The sequence below is a fragment of the Aegilops tauschii genome, chromosome 6 (assembly GCF_002575655.3).
Source record: "Aegilops tauschii subsp. strangulata cultivar AL8/78 chromosome 6, Aet v6.0, whole genome shotgun sequence".
NCBI classification, from domain to species: domain Eukaryota; kingdom Viridiplantae; phylum Streptophyta; class Magnoliopsida; order Poales; family Poaceae; genus Aegilops; species Aegilops tauschii.
In genome coordinates, this window is record NC_053040.3 from 26,970,365 (window position 1) to 26,983,549 (window position 13,185).

Genomic DNA, 13,185 nt, shown 5'->3' on the forward strand with positions numbered 1-13,185 from the left:
GACGGCTAGTAGCAAGTGAGGTGTTCCCCATGGTACATGGCTAGCAAGTTGATTTGAATAGAATCAAGCACTGAAGTGAGTGGTTATCTCTTTTGAAGGCGGTCTAGTGTTCGAGGTATTTTGGTCTTCGGGTCAATTATAGTGTAGTTTGTTTTTGTTGGTCCTAGTTGGTTGTCTTTCAAGGTAGCGTCTTAACTATTGATTGGAGTTCCTGGGGTGTTTACCGGTGATGTTTCGAGGGTCCGGTTTGTGGATGCCCAAAGATCATGGGGCTTTATGTGCTCTTGGATATTTTAGTTGTTCTGTTGCGTTTTTATTTTTTTGCTTGTAGTTTGTAAGAAAGTCAATGGGTATCTGATATATGAAATCAGAGAGGAAGCTCTCGTTTTCAACAAAAAAAGGTGACGTGACACCCTCCATGCGGACCTACAGACTCTCCAATAGTGTAAATGAGTTTGAGGCCGTTTTCTATTATTCAAAGGATTTATCAAGATGATGCATATAACCAAGAAGAGGCATTGTAGAAGGGGGGTGTTAAGAATAGAATAGTTGCTTAAGCTAATTGGAATAATTATTAGTTGTTAGATAGGTTGCTTGATTCTCAAGCAACCATGTACTTCCTTCTCTTAAGCCAACCATGTACTCCCTCCGTTCGGAATTACTTGTCTCGGAAATGGATGTATCTAGAACTAAAATACGTCTAGATACATCCATTTCTGCGACAATTAATTCCGAACGGAGGTCTAGATACATCCATTTCCGAGACAAGTAATTCCGAACGGAGGGAGTACCTCCTTGGCTCTCAAGTAACTATGTGTTTACTTGGCTCTCAAGCAATATGTGTACCTCTGCCCCGATATAAATACGCCATTTTAATGAAGACTACTGGATCTTTTAATCATTCATCTTTCTTTCATTACCTTTTACTTCAGACACCTTTTTCCTCTAATCACTTTTGTGTCCTATTCATTTTCATTGCACGGAGTCCCCCCCCCCCCCCCCCCCACACACACACACACACCACACACACACACACTCACCTTCATAGTTAAGCAATAAAAATATGCTCAGTGTGTATGAACTCCATCATCATCACTAATCACAGCACTGACTGCGTCGGCCAACCCTCCCAACACAGACCGAATCCTCCACTTCTTTATTGCCACCAGAAAGGCAACACTCATCCCAAAGAATATTGTTTGTGACCCCTTGTCCCTAACATACAAGCCTGATCCCAGGATGAAGTTTGTTGTGGAGAATGCCATGAGCATGATCGACGCGGTGAACCAGGTGGTCAGTCTGAACATGTTCACCACGTCGATGGACACGGTGGCAATAATGAACGTTGCGCCTATGCAACTGTGATAAGCACTAAAATAAGCTTCTCGTGCTTTCTTTCGCCCCTCTTTCGACCGGCAACTTCTCGTGACCTAGTTTGCTGAGCACCGATGGACGTGAATATTAAACTGACAACAAGAAAGCCCACATTGTGATGCGGCGGTCGTGTTCCTAGTACCGGAACACAAAGGCATAGGATAATCCCCCTCCTAATCAGAGATTGTTGGTTGGGCCAGTCAGTGAGAGTGATTGATTGAGCTGTATTTGTACACTTACGATCAAGTTTGCAGCTCTGCCTACGGAGAGAACCATGTATTCTCGCAGGTACATATCGGCGCCCACGACGCCAATAGTTAGAGTAATAGTTGATGTTCAACCCAGATGAGCAGGAAAATTGTTACTGTTAGGAGGGGGATTATCCTATGTAGACATACGATCCTGCCACAAGAGTCCAATTTGTCGAAGCAGAGCCAAGCAACTTTGCGATGCCAAAATCACACAACTGTGGCTCAAAGTCAGATTCAAGCAGGATAATGTTCAAAGTGATGTTGCGATGAACGATGAGCGGTCATCTATCAGAAATGGCAGACATATGGTATGTACCCATAGTCTCACAATTTTCTCCAACATCTGACTCCCTATATATCTAGCTTAAAGGGTAAGGCAGAACCAACCGTAGTGCGCATAAGAAGAATAATCAAATCAAAAATATGAAGGATTTAAAAATATATTACTATTATGTAAAGAAAAATATAACTATAATAATTAACTCATCGATTTTTTTTTAATATTGTTTCTACACAACGAAAAGGGCCCATCGGAGGGCAATCTCATGGATGGAGCCATGGGAGGGGGGACCCATGCCCCCCCTCCCCTCCCCCGATTTTGAGAAAAACCCACATACCCCAAAAAAGTTCATATTAAACAAAATATTGCTTGGCCCTCCCAGAAAGTTCAATAATGCATGCTTGCCACCTCCCTATTGTTTGTTCAATTGTTATGGACATTGCAACCTAAGGGCCTTTGGAACAACGTAGAGAAAATACCTTGGCTCTGAGAATGACTTGTTATAGAACCTACAAGTTACAAAAAGGTCAATTGTATGTAAACTATAACGATGGTGCACACCCGATATATTCTATGAATTGCTGATATAATTTATACGATTACATACTTCGAATCTCTCGTCATAGCAACTACCTTGTGCCCACTCAAGTCATATTTGGTAGGTCGCATGCAACCCATACATGCTCTCGGGATGCAAATTCAGTCTGTTTGGTAGTCTGGGATGCACCAAATTCGTGACCCGCTCAAACCTTAAAGCAGCCCTGGGCCCATTTTCCTAGAGCTGGGCTCCAATGAGCCATGTGTGACACTTGCCTACGCATGTTAATAAGCACGGGAGATGGGAGGTATGGACCATTACTCCCCACTCCACTCCCGTTACCACCCAAAGCACCATTCACCCCTCCTTGCACCGTCGGTGGTAGTGCTCACGAGCACTGGCTCGCCACCATCAATAGTCTTGCAAAGTCGCCCCTCCAATCACGACAAGGTTGCCATCAGTATGTACGAAATTCACGCTTTTCCCTATTTTTTGTTGATGCAAGCTCACATACTCTTTAATTAGGAACAATGAAATTTGTTAAAGATTCACAAATTTTCCACCCAAATCGTGCAGCCATACATGTCACTTTGTGAGTTCAATATTCTGTGCTTCCATCAACTATCAAATCCGTTGCTATAGACTGAAGTCATTGCTTCATTTTTTATGAATAATGTTTGCACATCGCATAATTCTGCATCCAAATGTTGGCAACAAGCATTGCTTTTTTCTCTAAGGTGAAATGTATATGCTTCTACACAGTATCGATTATGTTTTGGTAGTCAAAATTGATGCTTCCAATATTCATAATTTGTAAGAATCATATATTTGTTTCCTTGGTGAAGTTTGTTCTGAGTGATAGAACCACGTTTCTATCATTTGTCTCATGCTGATGTTTTAAATTGTCCAAAGCATTCTTTACAACACTAAGTTTGTGCTCCCTACATTTCTCACATATTTGTGTTGCTCATAATTCAAGTCAAAACTTTTGATACATCCTTATCTTCCCAATTTCAAAAATTCCATGCTTCTATATGGTACTATTTATGTTGAGGTAGCTTAACCCGTATGTTTCCAAATGTCATGTTCCCTATGCATCCTACATGTGTTTCTGCAGTCTAGATAGTTTGCATCAGTAGAGCCATTCTTGGATCTTCATATCGGCTCAGGACCTCGCTATCGAATTGATATTGAAAAAAGATATGGAGGAGCACGTCACTCAATTCGCCTATCAGTGGTATACAATTCGAATGAGGAATTTGGAGGTTAGTGTCGGCTCGCCATTAACGTTAAGGCTATGCCATCCTAACTCCTAAGGTGCTACTAAATGGAAGGATCTTATCAACGTCCATGAATGTGAAATCATAGATCGAACTACCGAATTGGCAAAATTCAGTGCTATCGCTATCATAGTATCCGCTAAGTTCACGGGCTGGAGATAAGTGGACCCGAACCACTGACATCTGCCACAGGGTAAACCACCGCCTCTCAGGCCTCCCCGACGGGTTCTACCATAGAGGCCAACGATAGACAATAACACCCCCCCCCCCCCCCCGAACACAGCTTACAACTTTCATCATATTGTGCTCTCCAAAGAGCAACTCTTCTCAAAATCTCAAAACAAAAGGTGCTGAGTTGGAATCCCATTCTAAGGATTCTTATGGTTCCGGGGAATCCAGTTACAGGAGAACCAGGAACGGGGAGCTCTCCCCTTTTTCCGCCCGACTCTTTGATCTAAAAAAAGAGTAACAAAAGGAATAAAAAATCTTCCTATTCCCGCTTCTTCTATTCAGGACATCATTCCCGTATTGTTTTCTTTTTTAAGGAAAAAAGGGGTTCTTTTCACCTTTCCCTCACGGTACTACTTCGCTATCTTTCTTTTTCTATTGGTTAAGGAATGCTAATAATAAAATAACTGATAGAGCTACTAATGGATTTCATGTCCCTCTTGATCTCCATTCTCATTGGAGGACTCCATTGATGAAAAGGGCTGGGAAAAGCTTAAACCCAAGTCCTACAGTGATGGATATAAGCGCATTCCTGGGGAGTTATACATTTGTGTATTGATAAGACCGTTCACAATTTCTTGAAGCTCGATCCTGCCCCTCTTGATCATTCACAATTCACCAAACTATTGATTGGGATCCTAGGCGGTTTGAGGTTCCTATGAAGCTTCCTTTCTTGGGGTGTGCACCAGAAAAATTTATAAAAGTATGGTGGTTGCCTTCAAGACAGACCCCAAGTGAATTAAGGCTCATTCGTTCGCGTGGCCCAAAGGGAGAATACGGTGAGCCATTTGGCTGCATTTCGGAGCTTTGGCTTTGGAACCGCTCAAATGGAGATTAGCACTCCCCGAGTGTGAAATTGTGAAATTTGGTATAAAATCCGCGTCTCGACTCACTTGTGGTTAATCCTTTTCTGCTCCTTTACTTGCTTTGTATACTTGTGGGCTTTGTTAACTAGATTGTTGTCTAGCATAATTTGCCTTGAGGTTACTTTTCATATATGTTGTGTTCACGTAGTTATATTTCTACAAAACATATTTTATTATTAATTCGTAACATTGTTTTAAAGTTTATCTAGCATAATTCTAGAGAACCTATTCACCCCCTCTATTATCGACTATTTCACCTGAGGGTCATCTTTAGACCCAGAAAATAAAGGAAAAAACCCTGAACGGGTGACATGACTGAGACACGCCAATGGATTCACTCGGTTCTTGTGCAAAAATTAATGCCCTATTTGTCCCTCTGTGAATTAATACATCGTGCTTCGACTTCTCACGTTTTATCCCAAGCACAAAGTGACCCTTGCTTACTCATCCTACCCCAAGGCAGACACAATTGATATGACGACAATCGTGAGCTCGGGTTGAACTAGCGGGGTCCTAACGGCGAGGCCGCCAGAATATCCTCTAATGGCCCTGATATCTGCAAGATATGATTGTTTAAGTATTTTTTCCGACTTATTCCGTTCTTTTCGTTATGCGTTGTTCGTCCCACAAGAATTCATCTCCGCAATATGTGTTAAAGACGCCTTGGATTATTTATACTAAAATTTAATGCTTTTTATAATATATTTTTCTCAACATATGATTTTTGACACTATGTTTTGTAATTGTTTTTATCAAAATTAACCATGTAACAATGTTACTATCCTTAAGGGCATTATATAGTTATTATGTCTACCATTGGAAACACTGGCACAAAATTTAAAACAATGATTCAAAAAGATCTGATCCTAATTTTTCCCTTTTTTTTCTTTTTTGGATTTATAATCCCAATGGAAAAAACCATTGTTAAATTGAATATTTCTACACCAAAGAAAAATGTACAGAACAAGAAGAAAAGGCGTGCCTCTTCCTAGGATTGGTTTGCCCTACATCGATGAAATGTAGATATATGTATGTGTTCACGCCTATTCAGGATTTCTGAAAGATAGTCCTAGATTATTCTACTGTTGCAGAAGCTTTTTGTTTTCTGTGGGAATATTTCAGAGGCGATTTGGCTGCGTCAAACCGGTGCACCTCGTTTAACGCTGGTCTAAGAGCAACTCCAACGCGCCGACTCAAACGGCCATGCGAACGTGCGCGTTCGTATTTTTATATGGGTCGGCTTGAGTGTCCAACGGGAGACGGACCCAAATTTGCCTGCGTAGAAAAGAAAACACGTCGCAGAAATAAACATGATTAAACATTAAAGTGGCCAGTCAACCGCCGGTCAAAGTCCACTTAAACCTAATTAAAATTAATTTAAAACATAAAATAGTCTACACCCGCACGCTGCCCTAGACGTCCTCCGTCTTTCCCTTGCCCTTGACATCGCCATCGCTGCCGATGAGATCGATGAAGACGGGAGCCGGACCAGCCCAGCCGAACGCCGCTTGGTAGGCTGCCAGGACATTGCGGCTCGCCACGCGCGCTCCTCCTCCTCCTCCTCAAGCCGCAGTGCCTCCGCGTCGCGGCACAGCTACTGCTCCCAAAGCATCTGCCACTTGCCGTCGGCCTCCTCCTGGGCGAGCCAGTGCGCCTTCCAGCGCTCAAGGTGGGCGCGCTCCTCCTCTGGCGTCGCGGCGTAGTGGACCGGAGGCGCCCTCACCCACGCGCGGAGCTCGTCGGTCCATGTGTAGGACTCCTCCGACCAAGTGGGTGGAGGCCGTGAGCACTTCCGCGTCGGCAGGGCCTCCGGCTCGTCCTTGGGCTCGACGGTGGGCGGCGGCGGCGGAGGGTCGAAGAGCGGGGCGTGGACGGAGTCCCCTGCCGCCGACAAGGCGAAGGCGCGCTCCCTCCCATCCAATTGGGCCTCCTCCTCGTCCTCGATCATGCTCGCCTCCAGCGCTTGCTGCAGGGCTAGCTCGAGGGCGGCTTGGTACACCGCCTCTTCATCCTCCTCGTGCGGCGGAACGGGTATGCGGCGGAGGAGGTACGTCGTGGTCGACGTGGACGCCCTGGTGGCGCTCCTCCTCGTGCTCTAGCGCGAACCAACGCTCACGGTTGGGGGAGTCTGGCGTGTAGGCACGCATCCACCGCTGCTCCAGAGTGAGGGCCTCGCGACGCCGGCGAACCTCCTCGGCGTGCGTGGCACTGCCGGAATAGGGATCCGCTGCGGATCCATATGCCAGCCGTGAGGCAGGTTGACATCTGGATACTGCAATGGCCGGCGGTACTGGCAGTGCCACTGCGCTGTTTGACACGAGAAAAATATCTAGGACTCCGCGAGAAGGGAAGGGGAGCGTATTTCTCTCTTGCGCCGGGAAAGGGAAAAGAAAATATGCGGGCGTGCCAGTGTACCGTAGTACACAAAAAAAAGGTACGGAAAACGAGTATTTCATTAATCACAATGGAGAAATAAAATTACAAGATCCCGTAAAGAAAACAAATGCGCTCCGTGGCCTACTAGCGCGGCCAGCCTGACTGTGGCGATTGCGGTCTCCTGGTTCCCGGGGCCTCGGAAGGCTCCCGGTTAATTACTCCCACGGGTTGCTCCGCGGGATACCTCCGATTAAGCTGTGTGGTCGTCTTTGCTTCGCGTTCTCCATGCATGATGATGATGTGTGTGTGGGCGGCGGCAGAGCCCGTGTCCTTATCGGTACACGCGCCGTATGTAGTGTGGCCTTAGCGGTGGCCGCGCCTGCCCTCGCCGTCGTGCCTCGTCGGTCTTGGTGGCGTTGGAGTAGTTGGTGTTGGGGTAGCATGGGTCGCGCTCGGCTTAGACTTCTCGACGACCGGTTACTTCATCGGGGTGTTCAAGGGGCTACGCCTTGCGGGAGTAATGGTTTGGGAAGACCGGCGTCAGTGTAAAAACTAACGCGCGCTCACATTGGCGTGGCCGGGGTGGTTGGCACCTTGTCTCGGCTAGACGCCAAGTATTTGGCGGTCCGCCAAGGCAAAGGTGCTGCCTCACGGGGCCGTGGAAAGTGGCGTCGTAGAGGCCGCGTTGCCTTGGGCTGGTGCTACGTGAAAGAGTGACCTGTGCGCCGGTGACGCCATGGACCTGTACGTCAAGGACCTGTTCGCCATGTTGGGTGCGCCTCTCGAAGGAGGGACTGGTCTTGTACCGCGTCGTTGCAAACTCCGGTTTGGACAAAGATCTGTACGCCATGAAGGGAGAAGCGAGTCTCGGGCTACGTTGCAAGCGAGCTCCGGTTCCACCACACCGTCTCCTCCAAGAACGTGGTGCAAAACCTGTACGCCTGTGATCTGTTCGCCATTGACCTATCTGTCGGGGACGTGCACCTCATAAAGGAGGGACCGGTCGTGGGCCGCGTCGCTGTAGACACTGGTTCCGTCAAGAATCTGTACGCCATGAAGGGAAAGGCGGGTCTTGGACTGCGTTGTCGGCGAGCTCCGGTTTTGCCAGGCCGTCTCCTTCAAGAGCATGATGCAAAACCTGTTCATCGTGGCCCTGTTCGTCGCAATCTGTGCGTCGCGACCTGTACACCATGGGCTATTCGCCGAGTGCCATGAAGGCCGCCATGGTAGAGCGCCGGGGCTAGCGGTTGGGCTGCGTCCGACTGCTCCCTGAGTAATCTCCAGCCAAAACATGACACCTGAATATGAAGGGATTGGCATAGACGAACTCCGGCGGTGTCGGTGCAGTTATCTGGTCCGGTGAAGTCGATTTTGGCGGCGGCGACGTGATCGCACGAGCGTCGTCTCCGGTGACCGGCACGTACTCTCCATGCAGTGGATGCATGCCGACTGCGTTCATCCGTCGATGCGATCTGGTCTTCTCCCGTCTGCGTGGCTCTCCGGCCGTGCGTTGTGAATGGATGGATGTGTGCGTTGTGAAGGGCGGCGGCCTTGCGGCGTCTACGCGTGTGTGCGTCCCGCCCGATCTTGTCGATGCTGCCGCTAGGGCGCATCTCCTCTTGGTCTTCTGTCCCTCGGCTCCCTCCGTCCTCCTCCTTCCGGCTGTTCTTCTTGTGTAGCACCTGACAGATGAAAGACATAGACACATAGTAATATGTAGAAGTAGTCAGTGGGGCTTGGTCTGCTCCGGTTTCTTCATCTCCTCCTCCTGCGTCTGCATGCTCGCCATGGGCAGACCGCCGGCGTGGCCGACGTCTCTTCCTCCTCGGCTTGCCATCGTCGCCTCCTGGGCGTTCCTTCTGGATCCCTCCCGGTGCCTCCTGGTGCGAGGCCTCCGCTTCTGGATGATGCCGCCTGCGCCGTCGCCTCCTGGCTCGGTGTCTTCTCTTTGGCCGCCTGCTAGACGAAAGCATACATATAGATCAAAAGAAGTTAGTCAGCAGGATGCATTGCTGCCCGTTCTTCATCTTGTCGGGTGCTTGCTTGCTTTGAGCGTGTCCAACTTCAGATCGTTGGCGACGCACTCCCGCCGCCGTCGTCGCCGTGGCGTGTTCTTCTTCTCTGCCGCCACGACGCCTCCAACACGGCGCCGCTGCGAGCAGCTCACGGCAGCGCACACGCAGTACGTGCCTTGCGAGTCGACACCGTCGCAGTCGGCTCGTCAGCGAACTCGGGACGAAGCCAGCGCCACCGCCGGCGCGGGGCGCGTCTCCTCTTGGCCGCGTCCGCTGCGTGCCGTCTCGCGTCCCCCCGGTCCTGCCTCTGGTTTCCTGGCGTCCCGGGCGCACGCGCCGTGCGCGCTGCCGCGGGAGCCTCCTCTCCTCTCTATTGTTTGTGCCCTTTTTTCTTCTTCTCGGGTGTTTGTTGCTTGGATTCCTCTTGATGCGATCTGGTGTTTTAAAAAAAGAAAAGGAACGAGCCACTGAAGAGAAAAGCACACGCCGTACGTGCCCTTGCATGCATGTGCCATGCAATTCAAGACGAGCTAGCTTGACTACATGCAACGGCCTCGTGTGTGTTGCCGTTGCCGTCGTCGAGCTCGGAGAGGTGTCTCTGCCGCCGCCGCCGCCGCCGCATCCTCTCGCCGGTCTTCTCGCGCGTGTACTTGCACCGCAGCGAGCGAGCCGCCGCCGTGGGCGCGTCTGTCTCGGCTGGCTGCCATCTCCGTCTCGACCTTCTCAACGCTGCCGCTAGGGCGCATCTCCTCTCTTGGTCTTGTCTCCCATAGCACCTGCTAGATGAAAGACATATAGTATAACAAATAAAATTAGCCAGCGGGGCTTGGTCTGCTCCCATTTCTTCATCTCCTCAGGCGCCTGCATGCTCGCCATGGTCAGGCCGGCGTCTCTTCCTGCCCGGCGCCGTCGCCTCCTGGGTTGCTATCCCTCCCGGTGCCTCCTGGTGCGTGCGTGAGGCGTGGTCTCTCTCCCGTTTCCGAGGAACCTGCTAAGGAAATGAAAAGAAGAGGGTTGTTGCATGTGCATGCATCTCGAGCCCGGTATGCTCGTCGTGTACGACGCGCCCTGCAGCATATCGCCGCCACGGACGAGTCTCCCACGTGTGCTTGCGCCTCTCTCTCGGCTGGGTGCCCCTTGGCGCACGCGCGGCCGCAAGGGCGCGCCCTCCGATCTCCTCGACGCTGCCACCAGGGGCGCGTCTCCGCCTTGTCTTCTCTCCGGATGTTTGTGTGTGCAGGACTCCGCCTCCTTCTTCCGGTTGTTCTTCTCGTGTAGAACCTGATGGATGGAAGACATAGTAACAAATAGAATTAGTCAGCGGGGCTTGGTCTGCTCCCGTTTCTTCATCTCCTCCGACGCCTGCATGCTCGCCGTGGGCAGACCGCCGCCGTCGCCGGCGTCTCTTCCTCCTCGGCCATCACATCTGGTGTATGGTTTGCGATTGCGCGGCCGCGGGCGCGCCGTCGCCTCCTGGGGCGTTCCTCCTGGTGCCTCCTGGTGCGAGGCCTCCCCCTGTGAATGGCCTTGTGCCCGTGTAGTTATAGGTGGTCGCGCTGGACGCGTAGCTAGGGCCACGGCCGTTCGGCTGTTGCCGATTTTCTTGGAATGGATATGCACGGCGTATGTTGATGCTCCTACGTATACTTATCTCTTTGACTGTTTTTCTTGACGTGCACTCCTGCAAAACAAAGTACGTACTACCAAACGTGCGACTCTCCGGCCGCCTTGCAAGTTCATCAATTTGTATTTTACCTTCAATAGGTTATACGGGTATTCGGGTATGTACGCGTGCTTGCCGGACTGATTTTAGGCACAATTTTGGACCGAAAACGGGTCCGCGAGAACACGATGCGGACTGATTTTAAGAATGAGTCGGCGCGTTGGACCGGTGTTTCTGTCGACGATGACCCAAACGGACGTGGACGGACGAAACCCCGTTGGAGTTGCTCTAATTCGGTGCACATGCAAACACTCGGACCTATATCAATGAGTAAGAAATAACACACGGAAAACCTGTCTGTTTGTTCCGAGCTCTACCAGGGGCCCCACTTGTCAGCGAGACGCAAGGAGCTCGATCTGAGTCAGTCCAGTCAGCCGAGTCAGCGAGTCACGTGCCGGGAAGGAACAAGAAGACGGGCAGCATGATTGGGGCCAGGGCCCACGCGCAGTCGGCACGTCGTCGCGCATGCACGCACGCACACGGCGGCACACCGCACGCCTCGCGACAGGGCGCGGGCAGACGCCAACCTGGCCGAGCCTTCTACGCACCTTCACGGACGTGCGGGCCCCACGCTGGGTCCCATTTGTGTGTGTGTAGTGTGGGCGTCGGGGTAATTTTTTTGGAAAGGAAGCATGGAGAAGACTAGTCAGGCGCGGGGGCCAATGAGAGTAGAGGAGGGTGGAGGGGAGTGCGCGCAAAGTGGCCGTTGCCGGCTGAAGGTGATCCCCGCATCATCACACCCCGTGCCGTCCTCTCCTGACCATATTGCCCCTCAGGTGGCCATCTTTCTTCGCTCCACCACCACCAGCTTCCGGCCGTGCGCATCTTCGAGTTTCGTTTCACAATCACTGCGCATCTTCGAGTCAATAGAACCGGTATATATTGTGACAGTGATCGTATAATCACCAGAACATATCCACTGTATTCTTAGTAGTGACCAAAACAAGCGTGCACAGCAAGTTTAGTGATCACCGATGCATCTTTGAGTTGCTACAACTGTTGGTGCTTCGAGTTGCTTTTCCTAGCTGCCGGAATGTCGCGTGTTTCGCACCTCTGTGCTGGGTGTTCAGATCATACTACTAAGCGGTAAGTCGTTCGAGCATGTTGGTTGATAAGAGCAACTCCAACAGATCCCATGTATGTAAAAAATACTGTTCCCAGAAAGTTTGGGCGCAAGAACGTCTTACCTCTAGTTTACGGGAAGATGAACTCCTCTTCAAGTTTTGGCGGCAAGGAACCATCTGAAACTTTACTACGCGCGTCGTCGCCCTGCCGCTTCAACGCTCCGCCGCCTCCCATGCCGTTGCTGCACGGCCTCACCGCACCACCGCACGTCGGGCCCCTTCCACCCGCCGTGCCACCGCACCTCACCAGCCACTATCACATGTCACTAACTTGCTGGCCCTAGGTCATTACCTAGGATTCGTTAATGAAAAAAAAGTAAAATAAGTATATTTTAGGGGAAGAGGTTTACGGGATCTGGCAAAAATTGCTCAGAAAACTTCTGCTAATATTCATAGTCATTCCATAAAACTATTTACGCAATTTTTTAAAAGAAAATTCTTGGAGTTGCTCTAATGTCAACTGGCCTTGCGCGCCAATCCTAATTCCTAAGGACGCAAAGAGCACCCTTTGTTGGTTTCGTCTCTGTTTCCTTGTTAAACAGTTGGTAGTCACATGCAGGGTCACAATCACAAAAGACCATTTACGCTGCAATTGTCTTTTTTTAGTTTGAACGTATGAATTTGTTTCTCGCTTTTATTACAACATAAACAGGGCTAACTATACATCATGTGACTAGTGTTTTAGTGCTGAAATATTTTCACTTGTGTCAAGAGGTTCTAGGTTTGATACAACATCTCTGCATTGCACTATGCATGTGTAAAAAGCTTGTCTCGTAATCCTTACTTGGGCCTTATTTCCCCGCAAAAAATAAAATAAAATAATACTCGGGCCTTATTTGGCGTGGGAGCTTCCAGCATAGGATCTGTCCTTTCTTAGTCTATTCTATTTCAACCGTTAGATGCCAATCCAACGGCCTAAACCCCTCATACTGTTTTTGTTGGGGAACGTAGCAGAATTTAAAATTTTTCCTACGCATCACCAAGATCCATCTATGGAGTATACTAGCAACGAGGGGAAGGGAGTGCATCTACATACCCTTGTAGATCGCGAGCGGAAGCGTTCCAATGAACGGGGTTGATGGAGTCGTACTCGCCGTGATCCAAATCACCGATGGCCGAGTGCCAAACGG